The 27,418-nt window shown below is 35.8% G+C and overlaps 1 protein-coding gene across 25 annotated transcripts in view; it reads left to right on the top strand.

Annotated features, from left to right (window-relative positions):
• NCOA1 (nuclear receptor coactivator 1) overlaps positions 1-27,418 on the top strand; it is a 250,453-nt gene that overhangs the window by 53,950 nt on the left and 169,085 nt on the right. The gene's annotated exons all lie outside the window — the stretch shown is intronic.

Raw genomic sequence — 27,418 nt, 5'->3', positions numbered from 1 at the left:
ACTTTCATGTAACAATATTAATTGAATGTCCAGGCTTTGCAAAGAATGATTCTAGATATGTGGAAGAGCATAAATTATTCTGTAACTTCATTGTGAATGAAGTGGAGGACAGTATCATTCAGAATGTTTACTCAAGGGTCAGGGAGGCTAAAGACTTTCATCTGAAAACCATTTAAAAGCAATCGTAAATTGAGCACATAAAATCAGAGTTTAGAGTTCCTTCCTAGATAATATACAAATTCTGTATTCAGATCTTAACAAAAGTTAAGATTAGGGAGTAGGAGGTTCTGATCAATCGAATTTGCTAACTAATTGGTTGTGGTTGTTAACTATTTATGATTCTACTTGTAGAAGTCCCAAATAGCGAAAATCAGGTAGCTTAAATCTTTAAATTAGGGATTTCTAATTAGTCCATTTCTTTTATCTCCCCACTCTTTTGCAAGCTTTCACAGAGTGATATCTCCTATTAATATTGGTCATTTTCTCTTTTGAAAATGAAGAAAAGTGAAAATTTCACAAACTTTTGCTCAGTAGTTTTATATAATACCTTTTCAAAATATTTTCTTTTTTTATTGTTGTTGAGGAAGATTCGTCCTGAGCTGACATCTGTTGCCAGTCTTCCTCTTTTTGCTTAAGGAAGATTAACCCTGAGCTAACATCTGTGCCAATCTTCCTTTACTTTATTTGTGGGTTGCCGCCACAACATGGCTATTGAGTAGTGTAGGTCCAGGCTGCTGAAGCAGAGCATGCTGAACTTAACCACCGTGCTATGGGGCTGGCACCCAACAGTATTTTCTTGTAATTTTTTTCAGAGGACTTTAGATTTTGAGATTGTGGGATTTAGTTTTTTTTGGGGGGGGGGGGGTATCAGAACAAAGTCAGTATGTGAATTAAGGCCCTAGAACATTTGTAAGGTTATATCTTGGATTACAGTTTACATTAAGTTAAAGTGGTACCTTTTAAAAATGTTTCATTTGCAGGGCTGGCCTGGTGGCATAGTGGTTAAGTTTGTACACTCTGCTTCAGTGGCCCAGGATTCATGGGTTTGGATCCTGGGCATGGACCTACATACCGCTCATCAAACCATGCTGTGGCAGCATCCCATATACAAAACTGAGGAAGATTGGCACAGATGTTAGCTCAGGGCCAATCTTCCTCACCAAAAAAGAGAAGAAAAAAAAAATTTCATTTGGACTCAAGAAAACATTCAAAAACAGATTTTAGCAAAGTATATTAAAGGACTAGGTATTCCCTTGCTATAGTTTTCTCTGTGGTATGATGGAAAGAGCACAAGTTTTGGCTCTTCAACTTTCATGCTACCCTGGGGAATTGAATTAATATTTCTGTCTCAGTTTCCTTCTCTATAATAATTAATTTAGACTTGTTATGAAAAGTGAAATGTGTATAAAATTGTATAAAATAATGCTTTCAGTGTGAAATTAATGAATATTGTTGTTAAAGACAAGACCACACTACTGTTGTTACCATTCACAGTTATCCTTCTCATAGCAAAGAACAGATCAACTCACACTACTACTGAGAAGCTTGTAAAACCAGTTTCAAAGTTAATGACAAATATTATGCTTGGAGAGAAAGTAAAATGAGCTTTTGGCAAAAATCCCTTATCAAAGGCATACCATCTGGAAAAGCAATTACTGTCATGTGTGCGTGCTAGCAGATATTTTGTTTTTCAGTTGGATGAAAGCACTGATGTGCAGAGGACATACCAGCACTTCATATAAGAGTATTACTATTTATCACTGAAAAATCCGCACTACCACGGAAGAGCTTTTTGCTGTTATTTTGTTTATTGTTGTTGCTGGTGGTGGTGGTTGGATGTTTTTTTAAGCTGTTGTTGCCTGGAAAAGTGGCATGGGTTCCCCTGATCAGAGCCCAACAACTTTAGCTGCAGGAAAGGGTGCACTTGATCTGTGAGTAAAAGAAATTACACCAGGATATCAGTTCATATCTCACTTTTTTTCAGAGAGAAGAATTGGCATTCAGTAATGTGATTTCTGATTGTTACTTTGTGTTGAAGGAAATAGTAAAAATTGTGGATGTAAGCAATTTTTGGCCTCTAAAGCCATGTCTTTTTAGAGTTTTTTGGAGAAATGGTCAGCAAGTATAGCGTTCTGCTTTTCCACAGTGATCTGTGCCACCTCTGTAGGGTGACACGGCTTTATGTTTAATTAGTTTTTTAGTAAAATGAGATAAATATTTCTTTACTACTGATAATACCATTTCTGTTGTTTCCAGGGGACATTACTTAGCAAATATATTTAGTATTTCAAATAGAATTTATAGCTTCATATTCGCTATATCATGAGTTTTAAATTAAGGATGAGATATGAGGATTTTATGTCTGAATTATGGTACAAAATGATTCAGTCTCTAAGAGTTTGTCTATTTCCCCACGCTTGATGATTTTATTCATTTATGAAAGAAAAAAAGTGAATTTTTATTGTGTATATTTAAAAACCACATCCAAATTTTTTTTTTTTAAAGATTTTTTTTTAAATTTTTTCCTTTTTCTCCCCAAAGCCCCCTGGTACATAGTTGTATATTCTTAGTTGTGGGTCCTTCCACTTGTGGCATGTGAGATGCCGCCTCAGCGTGGCTGGATGAGTGGCGCCGTGTCCGCGCCCAGGCTCCGAACCAATGAAACGCTGGGCCGCCTGCAGCAGAGCGTGCGAACCCAACCACTCCGCCACGGGGCCGGTCCCCCAAATTTTGAAATATAACATGGAGAAATACTTTCTAGAGCCAAAAAGCAAGCAGAGAATAGATTAGGAATCTTTTTGCTCTAATCGCTCAAATTGAAGCATTTAACTTCCACTTTTGAGTGAGTTTGCTTTTTTACAGCATTCAATGGAATGCTGAAAGTAGACTTCAGTGAAAAATCTTGCGGTAATTTCTGGGTCCATATTCCATCCTAATATCCAGAATGTATAACACAGCTGATTTATAATTAAGAATTAGGAATTTTTAATTTAGTAGAAATAAAGAATAAGAAAGAAACTAGCTGAATATGGAAACTGACTGAAAGCTAAAGCTAATTCTGGACCTGGGGCCCTGAACATCTTGCAAGGAAGTTATCAAACACTAATAGGGTTGTGGCAAAACAGCTGAGGTGCTTAATTGAATAGGCTCTGCCTGGCCAAAGATGAGACAATTTGAGCATCAGTAAGCATAGATGCATTATAATCAATCACGTAAAATACATTTACATCCATGAGTTCATAATGATACTTACAGAAAACTCATGTGTTTTCTTTGGAGTATGCTAAGGAACCAACTGTACCTGAAGGTAACTAAATAGTTGAGGAGGGGAAGTTTATTTTCTCAGGGGTATTTTAGTTAATAGATGAAGGAGTGGTAAATAGAACATCACAATTTTTTAATGAATTCCTGGACCTAAGCAAAGATCATCTGTGGCTGCTGACATCACAGAGAAATAAGCAGATATTAGGTTTTTCTTAATGAAAGTTCACAACACTATCTATGAGGTATCTTTGCCAAAAAATTGAGCTTGAACCTGAATCTGATCAAGCCTAGCTCTAACTTCCATTTTACAGGAAACAGAAGACAAACATGTGAAATGATACCGTGGGATGCAGTCAGCAAAATCTAGGCTGTGGAGGGGTCCTTGGGACACACAACTTGGTTTTTTCAACAAATAAGTTATAAGGAGGAATAAAAAGAGAGATGGAGGAAACTTTAGATTAATAGCAGTGTTTGGACATTATTTGGGTTGAGATTTTAATAAATATTTATGAAATAATCAGGGAAAATTGAACACTGGAATCTGATATTAATAATTTATTGTTAATTTTTAGGTGTGATAACAGTATGTAGTTACATTAAAAAAGAGTCATTATCTTTTAGAGATAGAATCTACATATTGAAATGTAGATGGATGCAAGGATATATCTGGGATTTGCTTCATTATTCTCTGGAGTAGATGGGAGGCTGTGGGTGGGGATGAAACAAGATTGGCTATGAGTTGATCATTGCTTAAGCAAGGTGCTTGTGGTGGTGGTGATGTAATTCTCTCAGCTTTTTTGAAATTTACTTTTTCTCTTTGTTGTCTTATAAGAATACAAGTGAATTATGTGTATTTAGCAACCTGCTGAATTCTCATTTCTAATAATTCCTTGAGTCTATTGGGTTTTCTATATGGAAAATCATATTGCCTACAAAGGACAGTTTTACTATATAGTGCTTAGTATTTACCAGGCTCTCTTCTAAGCACTTATATGTATTAGCCCATTAGATCCTGGCAAGAGCTCCAGTGAAGTAGATGTAACTTGCCTGAGGTTACTTCACTGGCATGTCATAGAGCTGGGGTTTGAATCCAGGTGTTCTAGCTCTAGAGTCTATGTTTCTCTGGTTTTTGTATCTCCCCTTATACATCCCTCTACTCTAATCCTTACACCTTTTGTTTCTTTTGTTTGTTTTAGTGTGCTAACAAGTTAAACTTTTAAATACCAGTTTTCATTTGTAATTTTGATTTTGGAAATCGTCGTAATACTTAGGGAATCCAGAATCAATTGAGTTTACTCCTTTACAAATACAGGCTACTCACTAAGAGACTAAGAATTAATTTAGTTAGTGTGTAGCCAGAAATCAAAGAATAAAGTGTATTGTAACAGCTTCCGGTGGTCTTTTTTTTTTTAATTATATTTACCTCCTGATCTGTAAGCAGCCTATTCATGGCTCATTTTACTTTCGCTTACCTGCTGATTTTATTGGTCCTGCTTGCTGAATTTCTTTGTGACTCTTGGATAAAATTACTCCTTACTATCCCCAACCCCCCCACATATTGTATAATTACTTCCCACCTGACTTTACGTAAGTTACATGAGGTAATTAGGCAAAGCACTCAGCACACTGCTTAACACATAATATGTATCTAGTAAATATGCCTGGTTTGGTTTGAGACAACTACTTCATAAATTTGTTTAAGAATTGTTCTTTTTTCTTTAACTTTTTTCTTTTTAAAGATTTTATTTATTTCTTTTTTCTCCCCAAAGCTGCCTGGTACATAGTTGTATATTCTTAGTTGTGGGTCCTTCTAGTTGTGGCATGTGGGACACCGCATCAGCATGGCTTGATGAGCCATGCCATGTGCACGCCCAGGATCCCAACCAGCAAAACCCTGGGCTGCTGAAGCAGAGTGCACAAACTTAAACATTCAGCCACGGGTCTGCCCCCTATTTAACTTTTGAAACAGCGGGGAGAGAACGTGGCTTAGTGACTTGAAGAAGTCCTAGACCTGGGACAGGTGGAAATAATTGTTGATAATGTGCTATGGTAGTTTAATGAGTAATCTCTGTAAGGGACTTTTTTATAATAGTCTCTGGGTTTGAGAAAGGTTACTGAGAGTTTGTTGCCAAAAGAGTACTTGCCTATTGGGAGGTGGGGTGGGAACAGTTTAGGGGGAAAATGTGACGTGTCCAAACTCCACGGGTTTTTTAATTTCTCTGTGGCCAGCTGCAAAGTACATTATGATGTAGTAAATTAGCTAAGCTTCATGAAAGGAGGTATATAGATTCTAGAAAGAAGGAAAATTTTTGGTTTCACCCTCAAGAGAAAGAGATAGGTCACAATTACAGATGCCTTTTTCCTGAAGGTTATGGAAAGTGGCCATCTGAAGACCTGGTATAGCTAGTTAAAAGTTGTGCTATTTTCTATGCTTCACCACCTCCTCCCTCCAAACTGGGTGCATCTGTTATTTTTTATGGTAATAAACTGAAGCAACCTTTTACCATATCTTTAATGGTATTTTTGAAAATGATATTAAAGTATTTGGAAACTGAAGATGGTAGAGGCAGAAGAGTTTCTTCCATTTTCCAAATGACAGTTATAATTATTGAGTGGCATAGCTGTTGAATAACCATAGGGCTGGCCCGGTGGCGGAGTAGTTAAGTTTGTGCGCTCTGCTTCGGCAGCCCAGGGTTTTGCTGGTTGGGATCCTGGGTGTGGACATGGCACCAAGCATCAAGCCACACTGAGGCAGCATCCAACATGCCACAACTAGAAGGACCCACAACTAAAAATACACAACAATGTACTGGGGGGCTTTGGGGAGAAAAAGGAAAAATAAAATCTTAAAAAAAAAAAGAAATTGAATAACCAATTACTGCTTGGCCGTGTTAAAGAAAAAGTTTTGTGGGGCTAGCCCAGTGGTGCAGCGGTTAAGTTCACACGTTCCGCTTTGGCAGCCTGGGGTTCGGTGGGTGGAATCCTGGGTGCCAACCTATGGACCGCTTATCAAGCCATGCTGTGCCAGGCGACCCACATATAAAGTGGAGGAAGGTGGGCATGGGTGTTAGCTCAGGGCTAGTCTTCCTTAAAAACAAAAAGGGTTTGGTTTTATGAGCTATAGTTTATTGGTAAGAGATAAAGATATCTTTTGAAGAATTAAGTAAATGTATATGACAGAAACTCTTCTACTTGATCATGAAAGCTTTGAATAGAGAGATGAAATATTTTCCAAACTACACCTGGATGCTATGGAAACCAAAAAATGATATGCAAGGGTAAGCATAGTTGAGAGGTGCTCAGTTTAACATCTGTTATCAATTAGTTGGTAAAGGCATTGAGGTATTTATTGTTCTGCAGATGATCTTAAATGAGAAGGCGTAGTTAATGTAGTCAGTTACAGAGTATGGGATCAGTGAATTTCAGGGAGAAGAAAACTGACATGAGGAAAACAAAAATGTAGTAATAGCTAATATCTAATGCTTACTGTGTGTCAGGTACTGTGATAGACACTTTATATTTTCAGATATTATCCCAATAACCTAGTGAGGTGTAAACTATTATTACATCTATTTTATGTATAAGGAAACTGCTTCTTAGTAAGGCTTACTTTGAAGTTAACTCACAGTAGAACTAAGATTCATCCATCTCTTTCTCTTGGGGTGAAACCAAAAGTTTGCGTTCGGAAACTGATTTTTGATCAGAATCCAAAAAGGAAGTGAATTCTTCTTCTAGTTTAAACAAAATGCAAAAGCATAGATTTGGGAAAACCCAGGATTTAGAGATTTTGCTAGTTCAGTATAAGTTTATGATATGATAGAGCTCCTGAAAACTTATTGTTATCACAGATATATTAGTTGGAGTATAGTGTCTCATACAAGAAAGGTCATAGTTCTAACATGCTGTTTACTTGTCAAACCACATTTTACCGTAGAAAAAGGAGGGATGCTTTATTGGTTTTGAAAGTCGGTTTGATATGGAGTGACTTTTCAAGTATTTTATACTTTGTCTTCCTCAATTAAAAATGAACATGGGAATGTTTAATGTGGAAGTCAACTTAAACAGCTACTAAAATTTTCAAGAATTTTTGGACATTCCTTGAAATGAGAAGTTCTTCACATTATTAAGAAACACTCTTTGCCTATTACAGATCTAGCAGCGTAAACATAAAGTTAGGTTAGGTGTAAAATTGAGAATCTCTGTCCTTACTCTTAATATCGTATGGATGCATTTAATGCTAGTAAAAATTGAAAGCCTGAAGAAGTGTAGTGTAAGACCTGCATTGCTGATAATGGGGTTTATTTAGTTACTTATAAAGCTTTCATTTAAATTTGAGATTAAGTATACTTTCCCAGTTGACTATGCAACATTAAAAAAAATAATAAATTTTAAGTCAAGCCACAAAGGAAAACTTCGGTAAATTCCAGAAAACCTGAAACTTTATGTCCATTCTGTCATTACAACAGGAGTTTAAAAGGCACTACTCCAACCACTTGGAAAAATCAAACAGAAAACATTTTTAAGTAATATTGAGTCAAACAGGAGATCAGATATACAATAACTGATTATTTAGCAAACTGAAATGAGACTCAGGATAAGACTAATACTGTACTTAGAAGTAAACTGAGTTAAAAAAATAAATGTGGTACTCAGCCTCAGAATTTAGTAAAACAATAAACAAATAAAACCAACAAAATAGACGTGTGGGAGAAAGGGAGGCTATAAATAAAATAAAAGCAGAAACAGATGAATTGAAAACCAGAAACTGTAGAATTGAAAAATCAAAGAGCTATTCTTAGGGTTAAAAAACAAAGTAAACAAATATTTGGCTGATCTTATCAAGGAAGAGATAGAAAACCAAAGTAGGAAAGAAAAAGGGGTTATAAAAACAGAAAAGAGGTGTTTAAAATTGTGAGAGAGTTCTACTTGTTAACTCTAAGCCAGTTTATTTGAAATCTCTCTGAAATGAATTGTGAAATGCCCGAGCTGCTTTAAGAAGAAGAAAATCTGGGTAAACCAAGAACAATGGAAGAAACTTCAAAGAATTTTCTCCAAAAATTAGTTCTGGGGCCAGATGGTTTGGCCAATGATTTTTTTCTAGCTTTCGAGCACAATATAATTCCTATGGTAAGAAACTGTTCTAGAGATCATAAAAAAATGGAAATATGTCCAATTAATGTTATAAAATCAGTTTGAATGTCTTAACAATGGTTACTTCATGAGAGTGAGATTCTTTTCGGGGGGATTACTTTTTTAGTTTCTACTGTAAGCACAGATTTTTCTTGAAATTAAGACAATTGAGGAAAAAAAAAACCCAGAAATGAAAAACTTAGACAAAGGTGTCTTTTATATCTATTAATATATTTACTGTTACTGGTGCTCTTTATTCTTTTGTGTAGATCCCAAATTTTTTTATTGAGTTCATAATAGTTTACATCAATGAGAGATTTCAGTTGTACATAATTTCTTGACTGTCACCGCATAAGAGCTCCCCTTCACCCTCTGTGCCCCTCCCCCACCCCCATTCCCCTGGTAACCACTTAACTGTTTTCTTTGTCCAAGTACTTGTTTATATTCCACATATGAGTGAAATCATCTGGTGTTTGTCTTTCTCAGACTGGCTTATTTCGCTTAGCATAATACCCTCTAGGTCCTTCCATGTTATTGCAAATGGGATGAATTTGTCTTTTTTTCTGGCTGAGTAGTATTCCATTGTATATATATATACACCACATCTTCTTTATCCAGTCATCGGTCGATGGGCACTTGGGTTGCTTCCACGTCTTGGCTATTGTGAATAGTGCTGCAGTGAACATAGGGGTGCATATCTTACATTGGATTGTTGATTTCAAATTGTTTGGGTAGATACCCAGTAGTGGGATAGCTGGGTCATATGGTATTTCTATTTTTAGTTTTTTGAGGAATCTCCTTACTGTTTTCCATAGTGGCTGCACCAGTTCTCATTCCCACCAGCAGTGTATGAGGGTTCCCTTCTCTTCACACCCTCTCCAACATTTGTTATTTTTAGTCTTAGTGATTATAGCCATTTTAACAGGCATAAGGTGGTATCTTAGTGTAGTTTTGATTTGCGTTTCCTTGATGATTAGTGATGTTGAACATCTTTTCATGTGTTTATTGGCCATCTGTATATCTTCTTTGGAAAAATGTTCATCACCTCTGCCCACTTTTTGATCAGGTTGTTTGCTTTCTTATTGTTCAGCTGTATGAGTTCCTTCTATATTATGGAGATTAACCACTTGTCAGATAGATGATTTGCAAATATTTTCTCCCAATTGGTGGGTTGTCTCTGTTTTGATCCTAGTTTCCTTTGCATTGCAGAAGCTCTTTAGTCTGATGAATTCCCACTTGTTTATCTTTTCTTTTGTTTCCCTTGTTTGAGAAGACATGGTATTTGAAAAGATCCTTTTTAGTTCGATGTCAAAGAGTGTGCTACCAATATTATCTTCCAGGAGTTTTATAGTTTCAGGGCGTATCTTCACGTCTTTGATCCATTTTGAGTTGTGTATGGTATGAGATAATGGTCTACCTTCATTATTTTACATGTGGCTGTCCAGTTTTCCCAACACCATTTATTCAAGAGACTGTCTTTTCTCCATTGTATGTTCTTGGCACCTTTGTCGAAGATTAGGTGTCTGTAGATGTGTGGTTTTATTTCTGGGCTTTCAGTTCTGTTCCATTGATCCATGTGCCTGTTTTTATACCAGTACCATGCCATTTTGGTCACTATGGCTTTGTAGTACATTTTGAAGTCAGGGCTTGTGATGCCTCCAGCTTTGTTCTTTTTTCTCAGGATTGCCTTAGCAATTTGGGGTCTTTGATTGCCCCATATGAATTTTCGTATTCTTTGCTCTATTTCCATGAAGAATATCATTGGGATTCTGATAGGGATTGTATTGAATCTGTAGATTGCTTTGGGTAGTATGGACATTTTAACTATGTTCATTCTTCCAATCCATGAGCAATGAATCTCTTTCCATCTCCTCAAGTCATTATTAATTTCTCTCAGTAATATCTTACAGTTTTCATTGTATAAGTCCTTCACCTCCTTGGTTAAATTTATTCCTAAGTACTTTATTTTTTTAGTTGCAATTGCAAATGGAATTATATTCTTGAGTTATATTATATTCTTTCTGTAAGTTCATTATTGGAGTATAGAAAAGCAACTGATTTTTGTAGGTTGATTCTGTACCCTGCAACTTTACTAACTATAGTTGTTAATTATTTCTATTAGTTTTCCAATGGATTTTTTGAGGTTTTCTATATATAAGATCATGTCATCTGCAAACAGCGAGAGTTTCACTTCTTCACTCCCTATTTGGATTCCTTTTATTCCTTTCTCTTGCCTAATTGCTCTGGCCAAAACCTCCAGTACTATGTTGAATAAGAGTGGTGATAGTGGGCATCCTTGTCTTGTTCCTGTTCTCAGGGGGATGGCGTTCAGTTTTTGCCATTAAGTATGATGTTGGCTGTGGGTTTGTCATATATGGCCTTTATGATGTTGAGATAATTTCCTTCAATCCCCATTTTGTTACGAGTTTTTTTTTTTTTATCATAAATGGCTGTTGGATCTTGTCAAATGCTTTCTCTGCATCTATTGAGATGATCGTGTGGTTTTTATTCCTTAATTTGTTGATGTGGTGTATCACGTTGATTGATTTGCAGATGTTGAACTATCCCTCTGTCCCTGGTATGAATCCCACTTGATTGTAATGTATGATCCTTTTGATGTATTGCTGAACTTGGGTTGCCAAAATTTTGTTGAGAATCTTTGCGTCTCTGTTCATCAGCGATATTGGCTTGTAGTTCTCCTTTTTTGTGCTGTCCTTGTCAGGCTTTGGTATCAGAGTAATATTGGCCTTGTAGAATGTGTTAGGAAGTGTTCTATCCTCCCTAGTTTTTTGGAATAGCTTGAAAAGGATAGGTATTAAATCCTCTCTGAAAGTTTGATAGAATTCCCCAGGAAAGCCATCTACTCCTGGGGTTTTATTCTTTGGGATGCTTTTGATTGCTGTTTCAATCTCTTTCCTTGTGATTGGTCTATTCAGATTGTCTGTTTTTTCTTGACTCAGCTTTGGGAGGTTGTAAGAGTCTAAGAATTTATCCATTTCCTCTAGGTTATCCATTTTGCTGGTGTATAGTTTTTCATAATATTCTCTTATAATCTGTTGTATTCCTGTGGAGTCTGTTGTTATTTCTCCTCTTTCATTTCTGATTTTGTTTATTTGAGCTTTTTCTCTTTTTTTCTTTGTAAGTCTGGCTAGGGGTTTGTCAATTTTATTTATCTTCTCAAAGAACCAGCTCTTTGTTTCATTGATACTTTCTATTGCCTTTTTTGTTTCAATAGCATTTATTTCTGCTCTGATTTTTATTATTTCTCTCCTTCTGCTGACTTTGGGCTTTGTTCTTCTTTTTCTAATTCAGTTAGGTGTAATTTGAGATTGCTTATTTGGGATTTTTCTTGTTTGTTAAGGTGTGCCTGTATTGCGATGAATTTGCCTCTTAATACAATTTTTGCTGCATCCCATATGAGTTGGTATGGCATATTATCATTTTCATTTGTCTCCAGATATTTTTTGATTTCTCCTTTAATTTCTTCAATGATCCATTGCTTAGTGTCCAATAACATATTGTTTAGTCTCCATATCTTTGTCCCTTTCTCAGCTTTTCTCTTGTAATTAATTTCTAGCTTTATACCATTATGGTGGGGGAAGATGCTTGTTATTATTTCAATTTGTTTAAATTTGTAGAGGCTTGCCTTGTTTCCCAACATATGGTCTATCCTTGAGAATGTTCCTTGTGCACTTGAGAAGAATGTGTATTCTGCTGTTTTTGGTTTAAGTGTTCTATATATGTCTATTAAGTCCAACTAGTTTAGCTTTTCATTTAATTCCACTTTTCCTTGTTGATTTTCTGTCTGGATGATCTGTCCAGTGATGTGAGTGGGGTGTTGAGGTCCCCTACTATTGTGTTATTTTTAATATCTTCTTTTAGGTTTGTTAATAGTTGCTTTATGAACTTTAGTGCTCCTGTCTTGGGTGCACATATATTTATAAGGGTTACTTCTTCTTGATGAAGTGCCCCTTTGATCATTATATATTGCTCCTCTTTGTCTCTCTTTACCTGCCTTATCTTGAAGTCTACTTTGTCTGATAAAAGTATTGCGACACCTGCTTTCATTTGTTTGCCATTGGCTTGGAGTATCATCTTCCACCCCTTCACTCTGAGCCTATATTTGTCATTGGAGCTGAGATGTGTTTCCTGGAGGCAACAAATTGTTGGATCTTCTTCTCTAATCCATCTTGCCAGTCTATGTCTTTTTATTGGAGAGTTCAATCCATTTACATTGAGGGTGATTATTGATGTATGAGGGCTTAATGCTGTCATTATATCACTCTGGTTTTCATGCATTTCCTTTGTTTTTGTCCTGTGTGTTTTGGTCTACCCATTGAATTATGCAGTTTTTTATGATGTGTTTCTTTGTTTTTTCCTTATTTATTTTTTTGTGTCTCTGTTCTGATTTTTAGTTTAGTGGCTACCCTGAAGTTTGTATTCAGAATCTTGTGTATAACATAGTCCATTTCCTGATGGCCTTTTATTTCCTTAGTCTAATCTGATTCAGTCCCTTTCCTCCTCCCCTCCTAAGTTATTATTTTCATATCTTATTCCAACTTGTGTTGTGAGTCTGTGGTTAAAGTGACGAGATTGTCTTTGTTTTTGGTGTTTTCCTTCCCTTTGGCCTAATGCTATAGTTGAATATTTGCTATCCTATTCTGATTCTGTCTGTCTGTCTCCTTACTCTGTTTTGTGACCCCTTTCTCCCTTTTTTTCTTTTTTCAGGTATGAGGGCCTTCTTGAGGATTTCTTTTAGGGGGTGTCTTGTGGCTACGAAGTCCCTTAGCTTTTGTTTGTCTGGGAAAGATTTAATTCCTCCCTCATATCTGAAGGATATTTTTGCTAGATAGAGTATTCTTGGATGAAGATTTTTATCTTTTAAAGTTTTGAATATGTCATTCCATTCTCTTCTAGCTTGTAAGATTTCTGTAGCGAAATCTGTTGAAAGTCTGATAGGGGTTCCTTTGTAGGTTATTTTCTTCTGCCTTTCTGCCCTGAGTATTCTTTATTTGTCATTCATTTTTGCCAGTTTTACTACTATATGCCTTACAGTAGGTCTTTTTACATTGACAAATCTAGGAGATCTGGAAGCTTCCTCCACACATACTTCCCTCTCATTCCCTAGATTTGGGAATTTCTCTGCTATTATTTCCTTGAACATGCTGTCTGCTCCATTCTTGTTCTCTAATACCTATAATTCTTATGTTGCATTTCCCCACTGAGTCAGATATTTCTCAGAAACTTTTTTCATTTCTTTTTAGTCTTAGTTCTCTTTCCTCCTCTGTCTGGAGCATTTCAACATGTCTCTCTTTGATTATGCTGATTTGCTTCTCTATGATGTCTACACGAGCATTCAGGGAATCCATATTTTGTTTCATCTCTTCCATTGTGTCTTTCATCTCTAATATTTCTGATTGATTCTTCTTTAAAATTTCAATCTCTTTTGTGAAGTAGCTCCTGAACTCATTGAATTGTTTCTCTATATTGTCTTTTACCTCATTGAGTTTTTTGATAATAGCTATTTTGAATTCATTGTCATTTAGTTTACATATTTCTATGTCCTCAGGACTGAGTGGGTACTTGTCATTTTCTCTCTGGTCTGGAGATTTGATGTAGTGCCTGATGTTGGAAGGACAGATCTTTCTCATTCTGATATTATTCGGTTGCAGTTACAGTCTATTGCCACTGGGTATTCTGAGCCCTTGGCCTTCAGCCAAGATGGTGCAGCACGGGTTGGGGGAGGGGCGCTTTCTCCTGCATGCAGTCCTGTGTTTCCCGATCAGCTCTCACTATCTGGTCTCCTGGGGTCTTGGCTTGATGAAGTCACCCCATGTGAAAGCTTTCGCCTGGTTAGAGGGCTTCCTTCTAGGCTGCAAGGGCGCTAGGGAGTCCTGGGTGATCCCACAGACACGTGACCCCTCCCCCACTCCTTCCCTCATGGAGCCTCCTGTGGCAGCGACTGCAGTCTTTAGGGGAGGGAACAAAGTTCTCTCTTACCAGGTTCCAGCTCTTCTGAGGCGGGCTCCAGCCTCTCCGCCCTCCATCATGTGGATGCGTGTCCCTCTTTGAGGATTTTTGTGCTGTTAGGGTATTTTCTGTTGGAATATGGTTGCTTCTTTTTGTAGTATGTTAGAGGGGAGAGAGTCCTGGGCAAGTTCACTCCGCCATGATGCTGATGTCACTCCAGAATTCTAGATCCAAATTTTGATCTGATATTCTTTTCCTTTCTCTAAAGAACATTTCTTTAAGTGCACATTTTCTTGTAATAGATTTTTTTCAACCTTTGTTTGTCTAAAAACATTTCCACATTTATTTTGAAATATATTTTAACTGGATATAGAATTTTAGGTTGACAGTTTTTTCTTCCAGTACTTAGCAGTGTCTCTCCATTGACTTCTCATTTGCACAGTTTCTGATGAGAAGTCTTTGTTTTTCTGTACATAATAATTCTTTTCCCTGCATCTAGCAGCTTTTAGCATTTTTTCTTAATCACTGGTTTTAAATGATGTGATTATGATATTTCTAAGTGTAGATTTCTTCATATATCTGTCTTGGATTTTGTTGAGTCTGTTGGATCTGTGGGTTAATGGTTTGAAAAAATTTTGCCTAGTATTTCTCCAAATATTTTTTTTATTCACCTTCTTCCCTCTCGTTTTTGGACCCCAATTACATGCCCTATAGATTTTTTGATATATTGCTACAAATCATTGGTGTTCTCTTTCTTCCTTTTTTGTATTTTTTTTCTCTTTGTGCTTCATTTTGGCTATTTTCTATTTTTGTGTTTCCAAATTAACTGTCCAGTCTACTGTTAATCCCATCTAGTGTGCTTTTCATTTCAGATATTGTATTTTTCATTTCTAGAAGTTCCTTTTGGCCCTTAAAAAAATCTTTCACATCTCTTCTCAACACCTTCATATCTTTCTACCTTGTGAGCATGTTGAGCATATTTATAGTAGCTCTTTTAATATCTTTGTCTGCCAAATTCTGTATCTCTGTCAGTTCTGTGTCTGTTTCTATTGATTTGTTATTCTCCTGGTTATAGGTCATATTTTTCTTTTAATTTCTATGCCTGGTAAATTTTGACTGGATTTCAGACACTGAATTTTATGTTCTTGGATGTGGCTTTTGTTGTCTTCCTTTAAATAATGTTGCTCTAAGTTTTGGCATACAGTTAAAGTTTTTGAAATCACTTTGATGTTTTTTTGACACTTCGTTCGTTTTGAGAAAGCTTTGTTAGGATGGGTCCAGAGCAGTCTTTTTTCCTAGAGCTAATTTAGAGTTGATGCTTTCTGAGGACTTCACTTAATTTCTCACATATTATGAGATCTTTTCACTCTGCTTGGTGGGAATACAGACTGTTCCTAACCTTGTATGAGTTTCAGGAATTCTTTCACCTATTTGTTTTTCAGTGGTACCTTCCCCAACCTCAGGTAGTTTCCTCTTACACATGACAGATCACTACCTGCAAAAGGCTTGAGGGGACACCTCTGCACATCTCTAGAGCTCTATCTCTGTATGCAGTTCCCTTCTCTCTGTTAGGCTTTTCCACAATTTCTGGCTACCTTGGCTGAATGTCCGTCTCTGTCTCCTCCTCTCTCTGAGACTGTCAGGCTCTGTTGAAGTCCTCCCTCTGTACACTGAATCCTGGAAACTGCTTCAAGGGTGTGAGGTGGAGGAATTGCAGGATTTACCTCATTTTTCCTCTTTTCTCAGGGATCTCACTCCCATTTTGACTGTTGTCCCAGTATCTGAAAACTGTTGGTTAATCTATTTCATTCAGTTTTCTGGTTGTATAAGCCACGAGGATAAATTGGATTGTTGTTGCTCTATCATGGTTGTTTGTGGAAATACCTGATTATCTTTTCCTTTCCTGTAGGGGAAGATGTGAGCCTAAGTGAAAGAAGCCAAGAACCCAGTTGGCTTGCTGTCAGTGTTTCAGGTGTTAGGCTTACCTGTAACTGAGGTGGAGGATTTCCTAGTTGCCTGTGATCCAAACCCTTTGATAATAATAAACAGGCAATTTTGCCTGGTGCATTCCTTGTCACTTTCACTCTCTGGAACCTACTGGGCGATAGGGTGGTTGATCAAGAATTATGGTATTCTGAATCTTGGTCAAATACCACGTAGTTTTAATTAGTTCTTAATACTCTTACCTGAATTAAGTTTCATTTTAATTTATTTTTTTCTCAGCTATTTCTGTTTGCTGTTACTCACCTTTAATTTGATCAGTTTTTTGGTTATTTGCTACTTAGTTATCTAACTGGTTGTTATTTTTCACCTGGATTGTATTTTCTTCATTCATCATATAGTTTTCTGCATCACAGTAACCTTTAGGATCTCGGAAGGGTTTGCTTTTTATGCACTATATCTTTAGTTTTGTTCCTGCTTCTCTGTTCTTACTTTTCTGTACTCAGAAATGAATGAGTGAATAAGTAATTGAATAGATGTAGACAAATATGTTCAGACATACATACCATGCATTTTCTCTATTCTAAGACGGTTAATTGTGATATATAGTATTGATTTAATGTATTTTCGAGAAAAAAGAAACATTAAATTTATTTTTAAAAAAACTTCTTATGTATTAACCAACAGAAGCATACATTTATCCATATAATTTCTATACCGTCTTCTTTGGAATCATAATATAAAATTGAGTCTAATTCTTTTTCACATTCTGACATGCTGATTTTCCTCACCTGTGCTTGCTTTTTTGTTCTCTTTACACATTATGATTGTTGGTATAGTTTTGAGTCGTATAGGAAATGTTTGGAATTTAACTGCTTTTCTTTTTTGGCTAAACTCATAGTTTCAGTTTTTCTGTGGATAAACTGTGAATTAAATAACTTCCTTTTTGAGTCAGCTGGAAACTTTTGACGGATTGATATCCAGTACTTGGGTGATAGTACTTTGTAAAATGTAAATTGGCCACACCAAGGTCTCTCCAAGCTGTGATAATTCTATGATCTATTCTGAGAGATTGGGCAATTTCTCCACCTTTAATTGTCCCTGCTTGTCTTGCAACAAACAACTTTTGCATCACAATAACTTTTTGCTTTAATGCTTTTAATGTTCAGTCTTTCTGGAAACACTTTCAAGCAACACTTAGGCTTTCAGATTTTACTTAAATTTCGACTGCATATGAGTTTACCTATGCAGTTAACTCAGCTGTGGGCGTAGTTGGATAAACAGATATCTTCTGTGGGAAGGTATTTCCCATAGGTTTACACATGGGCAAGCAGTGAATACATCACAATTTATTCTCTTGCTTGGCGACTGGTAGATTTTTTGGACATTAATTCTGATACTTTTCCTAGTTTCAGAAACCTAAAAATATTATTTTAAGAAGAACAGGTATCTTTAGAATTGAGAAAACATGGTTTAGGAGTTTAATATACACTAAGCAAGCATAAAGTCTGTCAAGTGGTAGAATTATTTGCTAAGTTTTGGAATGATCGGATAGCAGTTAGAAAATTAGTGTTGAACCTGTCTGTATGCAAATGTGTGGTTAACTTTTTAAAATTGAATAACAAGTGGAACTATGCAAAGAATAATAATATAAAGTAAGACTGAAAAGTTGACTTTAAAAAATTAAGCACCTGTATATAAGAAAACCAATGCAAAGTTAAAAAGAAAAATAACAAAATGGAAAATATTTTTATATATGACCTTAAATACTACCTAAATTACTATGAATATTTAAGAAATATTTACAACAGTAAGATTCCAGTAAGTACCTTGATAAACTTATCCCCATTAGGTCATAAGGGAACATAGAGTAAACAAATCTAAGGAAGAGTTCAACCTCCTGGGTAATTCAAACAATAGTGAATAATCTTTTCATACTTATTGAGTAACTATACTAAAGTAGTCTACAGAGAATCAAGTACTCATGTACTGCTTTTGTAATACGTATAGCTCGTTTGGAGGGTAGTATGGTAGCATACGTCTTAAAAGCCATAAACACATCTGTGGCCGTTGTTTTAATAATCCTACTCTTGGGAATTAACCTTAAGTAAGTAATTCAAGGAATAAAAAAGTTCTATTAGAGCTATATTCGCAATAGCATTACTTATAATAGTAAAAACTGAAGACAACCTAATTGGCCAACCATGGGAAATTTGATGCATTATGATAAATTAATATCCAAATATTTCATATCCATTACATATAAGTGTAAGCACTGTGACAACAGAGACTGTATCTGTTTTGTTCTCTGCTGTAACACCAGTGCCTAGCTTGGCTTAGGTACTCAATGATGATTATTATTGAAATGAACAAATCAATGGAGTAATGTTAAATTGAAATACACTCATACAGAATCAGTTCTTAAGTACTTTAACGAGTAAGGGAGATGGGGAGCAAGTTGATTGATGAAGAGTTTTTTGGAGAAGTTTGAAAGTTCAGTAGAATATGGATTTTCTTGGGAGCCAGGAGTTGGAAAAGGCACTCCAGGATGAGTGTCCGTCTGAGGAAAGGCCTGACAGTTGGAATTGACTGAAAGGTAAGGTGGAAGCTGAGGCATAGATAAAGGTGCTCATTATAGGTGAGTGAACTTGTAAATCAAGCTAACTAAGTGGCATTTTATTCTGTAGTATTGGAAGTCATCGATGGTTTTTCAGCAGAAGTTGACTTTGAAAGAGTCATTTAATTCAAGGAGTTTAATCTGACATACATCATTTAATTCAAGGAGTTTAGTCTGACATCCGTATGGAGGACAGGCTCATGCCGGGAGATCAGTTCAAACTGTGTTAGAAGTAGAGTGAACTTCATGTGAAAAGTTCAGTTATGGTAATTAAGCTGTTTTGTTTTTCATCTTGAACTATGGATAGGAATCTGATAATTTGCTCCTTTGTGCTAATGCTATTTTTGTTAATTTTAAGAGTTAAACTTGGACAGTGCTATTAGAAGAGTAAATAAAAATTTAAATATAACAGGAAAAATTTTACTGAAATCTTGCATTTAAAATGATTCACAAAAATGTTTGGGGTCAAAGTAAAACATCTTAGGAAGGTTCCATTGAACTCTGCCACACAGATATGTAATTTCTTTCAGCTTTACTTTTGTTTTTGTAAATCTCTCCTTCACTCTTCAGAAAAAACTGTCAACTATTATTGTTTGTTCTGTCAAAAATATTGCTAGAATATCTTTTTAAAACTATAATCTTTGTGAAGGGTCAGACTGAAAAATTATGAATTGGTTTATAAGCCAATATGACCTCAATAAAAAAAAAAAAGAATTGAAGGCCTAGTTTTCTCTCTAGGGCTTTATGAAAAAGTAGGTTTTTTGGTTTTTTTCCCCCTTGCATTTAAAATGTTAGTAACACTTGCGTAGTGAAAGTTGACATTTATGAAGCAGGCTGTTGTGCTGAATTAGGGGCAGGAAATTTATTTGAAATAAACTAAGAAGTTTTAGAGAAAAACCAGTTTGTTGCCAATAGTTGTGCAAAACTGATTCTGCTTTGTTTATAAAATGGAGAAACATCATAAATTAAATTATCTCTAGATAAAAATATGCAGATTCTTTTTCTAAAAAATAGCAAGAATTTTATCAAGCAATTGACTAGTATTTTTGAGCATTAATGTTTAACATTCAGAATTAAAAATTTAAGTGAAAGCTTTAGATGACCAAATGATGGATTTTTAATTGAATTAACAAGTCAATTGAATTGTTTGAATAGTGGTTTGAAAGAATATCCCCAAGTGCCTAACTAAATTATTTATATTTTGAGGATTAAAGGTCAAGTTGGAAAGGGCTTTGCTGAGTAGGTGATGCTTTACCTGAATCTTAAGATATATTTATTATGTACTGTTTGCTCTGCATGCCAGGTGCCGGGTTTGTACATATGCGTAAGACATGGTCCTTTCCTTAGTGGACTAACGATTGTTTATAAACAGTGTAACAAATATTGAGATAATAATAATAATATGCCATAGGAATGTAGAGATTAATTTGGAGAAGGGACAGGAGGAGGGGAGAGTTAGAGCTTTCTAGAAGGTGGCATGAGCGGGCACTTGAGTGATAAATAGACCCACACTCCCTGGAGAAGAAGGGAAAGGTATGTTCTTAGGTAGAGTGTGCAGCATGAGGAGATGTATAAGGGTTTGTTTCTTTCTTCTCATTAAATATATGTAAGCATTTTGATCCTTGAATTGGTGAGTGTAGAAAAAAAACTCTGTTGTATGTCAAACCATTCCTCGTAGAATTCATTTAAGATACATTTAAATATTAAAATAAAAATTGTCTTGACTGCAAAGAGTTATGAAGAAATATTTTGGGACACTGGAAATGTTCTATATCTTGATTGTGGTGGTAGTCACATAGGTATTTTCCTCTGTCAAAACTCATTCCACTGTACATTTAAATTAGGCACATTTTATTGCATATAAGTTTTATCTCAATAATGTTGATTTAAAAATTATGAAATCATGGGGCAGGTCCGGTGGTGCAGTGGTTAAGTGCACATGTTCCGCTTTGGTGGCCTGGGGTTTGCTGGTTCGGATCCCGGGTGTGGACATGGCACCGCTTGGCATGCCATTCTGTGGTAGGCGTCCCACATACAAAGTAGAGGAAGATGGGCATGGATATTAGCTCAGGTCCAGTCTTCCTCAGCAAAAAGGGGAGGATTGGCAGCAGTTAGCTCAGGGCTAATCTTCCTCAAAAATAAATAAATAAATAAAAATAATTGTGAAATCACACTTCTTCTAAACTTGTACCTGGTATTTAAAAAACTGAGTTCCTAAGGAATAGATTTTCAGCTATCCATCCTTTTTTTTTTTTTTTTTTGAGGAAGATTAGCCCTGAGCTAGCATCTTCAGCCAATCCTCCTCTTTTTGCTGAGGAGGACTGGCCCTGAGCTAACATCTGTGCCCATCCTCCTCTACTTTATTCGTGGGACGCCTACCACAGCATGGCTTGCCAAGCGGTGCCGTGTCTGCACCCAGGATCTGAACCAGTGAACCCCAGGCTGCCGAAGCGGAACATGCGCACTTAACCACTGTACCACCAGACCAGCCCCTATCCATTCTTAAGCTAAATATCCAACACAAGAATAAGCATATGAATCATACAGTAGTAAGCAGAAAAAAAGTCCATGCTTTCATGAAACTTACTTCTTGTGGAGGAAGGAGAGAGACAATAAAGAAAACAAATGAAGTAATTTATTTCAGATAATTAAGTGCTATAAAAAAAGTGAAACAGGGTAGTGAGACAGACAGCCATTTGTGGTAGGGAAGTGTTGTCATTTTGGGGGGGGTGGGGGATGGGTCAACTAAAGCCTGAATGAGGAGTCAGCCATAGTTGCAGCTTGTTGATTGTTCCTCAAATTTAATGAACACTGAACTCACTTAAGATTAGAATTAAGACTGACTACCTGTGCAATTGTTTCTATGATTATAATGTAGAATGTAAATATTGGAAACTTGAACAAAATAAAATAACAAATTGAGATATGGGAGGTATGAGTACACTTTTCCAAGTTTTTATAGCAGAGATTCAGTAAATACTATCTAAAATTAAAATGTGAGTTAAAAAGCACACACAGTGATACCAACCTCTTGTTGGTTCTTGACAATCTTTTTTCTTAATGTAAATGAATCCTTTCGGCCTCTGTGATTCCTGATGAGAAAGTCCCTGTCATTCTAACTGTTCTTCCCCTACAGATAATGCACTGTTTCTCTCTGGCTGCTTGCGAGAGTTTTTTCTTTGTGTTTAGTTTTCAGAAACTTTATTATAATGTATCTATGTTTGGATTTCTTTGGGTTTAACCTCTATGAAGTTTGCTCCACTTCTTGAATTTGTTAGTTTATGATTTTCACCAAATTTGGAAAATTGTCAGCTATTATTTCTTCAAATGTGTTTTCAACCCACACTTTCTCCTCTCCTTCTAGGACTTTGATGTTTTGAATGTTAGATCTGTCATTGTTCCACAGGTCCCTCAGGCTCCATTTGTTAATTTTTTCAATCTCTTATCTTTCTCTTGTTCAGATTGGATAATTTCTGTTGATCAATCTTTAAGCTCACTGATTCTTCCTTCTGTTATCATCATTCTGCTGTTGATTCCATCCAATGAGTTTGATTTTGGCTGCTGTATTTTTTAGTTCTAAAATTTCCATTTGATTTTTCTTTATATCTTCTGTTTCTTTCCTGAGACTTTCTGTTTTTACATTGTTTTAGTAGTGTTCGTAATTCCTTCTTGGGACATTTTACTGATAGCTGCTTTAAAATCCTTATTAGATAATTGAGACATCTTTGTTATCTCAGCATTGGTATCTGTTAATTGTCTTTTCTCACTTAAGCTGAGATTTTTCATATATTGCTTTATATATTTTTTCATAATCAGTGTAATTATTATGAAAGCAAATTAGGGGAATAGGAATAAAAAAGGAAATAGAACCAATCTAGCTGTATAAGCTCAGTTTCTTTCTCTATAAAGTAGAAATAATAATATCTACTGTATAGACTTTTTGTAAAGACTATATGAGAACACGTATGTATAGTGTCCAACCCCATGCCTGGCATATAACAAATGCTCAAAAAATATTAGTTCACTTTGCTTTTTTTTTTTCTGATTATGGTATTTTGAAATCATTACTATCAACTACATAGCATTTTAAGGGAAAAGGCTCTTTAAAAGAAGTCTTAACTTTCCCCCCATGCCAGTTAATTCTCTAAATTGTAATTACTTACTACAAAGATCAGCCTGTTCTCAATAGCTTTTTTGTTGGGAATGGACATTTTTGTTGTTAAACCTAGATGAGTTTCCCTCTTGTCCTATGCCCTAGAAAGTGTATCCACTTTCTTCTGTTCCTTAGAGACTCTTCTCTCTCTCCAGCATCTATCCATGACAGAAATGGAATGATGTATTATTGACAACTGCCCCCCCTTACTTGCCCCCAGGATGACAAGTATACTTTCCCTTTTTTGCTTTTAGAATTTTATAGCTAAGCATTAGGGGAAAGGTAGAAGGAGGAAGAGATAGAGAAGGGGTGGTGGCACAGATACACACAGGGGAGTGACAAAGCTTGGGAAATCCTAATAGTTTTTCAAAGACATGGTAGTCTCTAACTTATGCTGAGTTGGTAATTGGAATCCCTATTGGATTGATGCATCTTGATTTTTTTCCCTTTCTCATGAAACTTCTTTGACTTTCTTGATGGAAAAATTTTCCTGAGAAAGTGACATTTAAGCTGAATTCCAAAAGATGAGTTAGGAGTTCTAGGTAAGGAAGAAAGAATATGCAGGCAGACAGAACCAGCATATCTAAAGTTCTTGAAGTAAGGAAGGTGTTTATAGTATATTGAAGGTATTAAAAGAATGTCGGTGTGGTAATAAAGATGATGTGGTATTGGCAAAGCGAGAGACATGTAGATCATTGGAACAGAGTAGACAGTTCAGAAATAGGACTACACAAACATGGCCAGTTGATTTTTGATGAATGTGCAAAAGCAATTCGAGAGAAAGGATAGCTTTTTTAGTAAATGGTGTTAGCTTTGCATTCGTATGCAAAAGAAAAAAAGAACTTTTATTTGTACTTCACACCTTATATAACAATTAATTCAAAATACATTGTAGATAAAGAAGATGTGGTATATATACACAATGGAATACTACTCAACCATAAAAACTAAAAAATTGTCCCATTTGCAACAACATGAGTGGACCTTGAGGGTATTATGTTAAACGAAATAAGCCAGACAGAGAAAGACAAACATTGTATGATTTCACTCATATGTGAAAGATAAACAAATACATGGACAAAGAGAACAGATTAGTGGTTACCAGAAGAGAAGGAGGTTGGGGGGTGGGCATAAGAAGTAAAGGGGAAATATATATGTGGTGACTGACAAATAATAATGTACAACTGAAATTTTACAATGTTATAACCTGTTATCACCGCAACAAAATAAAAAATTTAAAAAATACATCATATATCTAAATGTAAAATGTGAAACTATAAAGCGTTTGCAAGAAGGCATAAGAGAAAATCTTTGTGACTTGAGGTTAGGCAAAGATTCTTAGACATGACGCCAAAAGCATGATCCATTAAAGAAAAAAAGTTGATATATTGGACTTAGTAGAAATTAAAAGCTTTTGCTCTGTGCAAGACACTGTTAAGAGGATAAAAATGCAATCTACAGTCTGAGAGCGAATATTTGCATATCACATATCCGGTAAAGGACTTGTATCAAGAATATATAAAGAATTTTCAAAACTCCACAGTAAGGATGCAAACAACTCAACTTAAAAATGGGCAGAAGATGTAGACATTTCATCAGAGAGAATACAAGATTGGTAAATAAACACATGAAAAGATGTTGAAAATCATTAGCTATTAGAGAAATGCGAATTAAAACCATGATGAGATATGCCACTACATATCTATTAGAATGACTAAAATAAGAAATAATGACAATACCAGGTGCTAGCGAGGATGCAGAAAACTAGAACTCTCATACATTTCTGGGGACAATGAAAAACAGTGCATCTATTTCTTTTAAATAAAGAAATTTTGGAATGAATTTAGAATTATGGAAAAGTGGCAAAGATGATGCAGAGTGCCTATATACCTCAGTTTCCTGTAATGTTAACATCTTAAAAAACCATTCTGTATATTTCAAAGCTAAGAAATTAAAATTGATATGTTACTTGTAACTAAACTCCAGACTTTATTTGGATTGTACCAGTTTCCACTAACGTCCTTTTTCTATCCCACTTTAGGATCCCACATTGCATTTAATCATCGTGTTTCCTTAGTCTCCTCTGATTTGTGACAATTTGTTAGTCTTTCCTTGTTTTTGATAGCTTTGACACTTTTGAATAGTACTAGTTGGGAGTTTTGAAGAATATCCCTCATTTGGGTTTGTGTAATGTTTTTCTCATGATTAGACTTAGGCTATGGTTTTTTGGGAAGAGTACCACAAGAGCTGAAGTGACCTTTTCTTCACATTATATCACAGAGTACAACATCAACATGGTTAGCACTGATCATGTTAACCTTACTGATTTTTGTTTTTACACTCTGAAAAACAATTTGGTACTTTTTAAATATGGTTAAACATGCACTTACATATGACCCCGGCAGTCACCCTCTGTGTATTTACCCTAGAGGATAAAAACTTAATTTCACATAAAAACAAAAAAAACCAATGTTTTAGCCCCCCTATTCATAATCTCCAAAGACTGGAAACAACCTGAATGTTTTTCTGATGAGTGAGCAGATAAACTGTAGTACATCATACAGTGGATTACTACTACTCAGCAATAAAAAGGAACAAATTATTGATACATGTAACAACTTGGGTCAATTTCAGAGGCATTGTGCTAGGTGAAAAAAGCCAGTCTCGAAAAATAACATACTGTATGGCTCTATTTATATGACATTATATGTATATAGTATATATACTATATGACAAAAAGACAAAGCCATTCTGAATAGAACAGTTAGGGGTTAGGTATGATGGGAGAGTGTGACTATAAAGCATGAGGGAGTTTATTTTGGGGGTCATGGAACTCTCTGTATTCTGCTTGTGGTGATGGTTACATGACTCTATATATGTGTTAAAATTCATAGAACTGTGCACACAAAAAAGTCAGTTTTACTGTATGATAGTTTACAAAATGTAGTTTTTCTTTTTTGTTTCTTTTTTTTTTTTTGGTGAGGGAGATTGGCCCTGAGCTAACATTTGTTGTTAAGCTTCCTCTTTTTGATTGAGGAAGATTGTCCCTGAGCTAACGTGTGCCAGTCTTCCTCTATTTTGTACATGGGACGTTGCCCCAGCATGGCTGGATGGCATTGTGTAGGTCCGTGCACAGGATCCGAACCCATGAACCTTGGGCTGCCAAAGTGGAGCATGCAGACTTAACTACTACATGACTGGGCTGGCCCCCAAAATGTAATTTTTAAAGAGTGAAGCTAGGGCTGGCCCCATGGCCAAGTGGTTAAGTTCCTGCGCCCTGCTTCGGCAGCCCAGTGGGTTTCGCTGGTTCAGATCCTGGGCGCAGACATGGCACTGCTTATCAGGCCATGCTGAGGCGATGTCCCATGTGCCACAACTAGAAGGACCCACAACTAAAATATAGAACATGTACTGGGGGGATTTGGGGAGAAAAAGCAGGAAAAAAAAAGTTTGGCAACAGTTGTTAGCTCAGGTGCCAATCTTTTAAAAAAAAAAAAAAAGACAAGAAAAGTGAAGCTAAAGTAAAAAAAAAAAAAAAAAGACTGTATAACTGGAACACAGAGAACTATGGCAAAAATGATATGATGTACGACTGAAGAGTAGAAAGGAATCACATCATTTGGTCCTTATAGGACTTCATGGATTTTAAGAGCTGTAGGAATCTATTGAAGTGTTTTAAGCAGGGGAATTGAAGAGATTTAAACAGGAGAAGGATGTGATCAGATCATTTTAAAAGACATGTTTATAAAAATTCTTTACTCTTCAAGTGGGGCATGAATTAATGGGGACTAGATTGAAGATCTAAGAGGAAGAATAGAAAATAATGCATTTCTTGCATCTTTCCCACAAATTTTTGGTAAAGCCCAATTCCTTAAGTCTTAAGTTGGTGTTAGGATCATTGTGATGATAAGAATAATTATAATTACAAGAGGTCCTTTGTTCCCATAATTTTGACTTTTTTTTATGCAACCCGTATTTTTGCACATTATACTCTGCTTTTCTTATGAATAAATGAGACTCAGTAACCAACTAACATGATACTGCCTAGTTGTGTCTATTCCAGTATTTTGGCTTCAAAAGTGTTGCCATCTTTTAAAAAAGTTACTTATACAGTCCTTGCTCTTATTTTACACTTGCTCCTATTTTATAAGAATGAGCGGAACGTTAAAGAAATTCAGCTGCTGGTGATAATTATAAACCATGCTTATAAATTGAATATTATTTAAGACCAAGGTGAAAATTACAAATCTTTGGCTTCAGTCAGATGCTTATTGGACTAAAGAATATTAATCCAATATTGTGTGTTAAGTAGGAGGACAGAATTTGAAGAAAATGTAGAAATG

The sequence above is a fragment of the Equus caballus genome, chromosome 15, assembly GCF_041296265.1.
Source record: "Equus caballus isolate H_3958 breed thoroughbred chromosome 15, TB-T2T, whole genome shotgun sequence".
In the NCBI taxonomy this organism is placed as follows: domain Eukaryota; kingdom Metazoa; phylum Chordata; class Mammalia; order Perissodactyla; family Equidae; genus Equus; species Equus caballus.
Note: the sequence above shows the minus strand (reverse complement) of the source record. Positions and strands in the feature narration are given on the sequence as shown.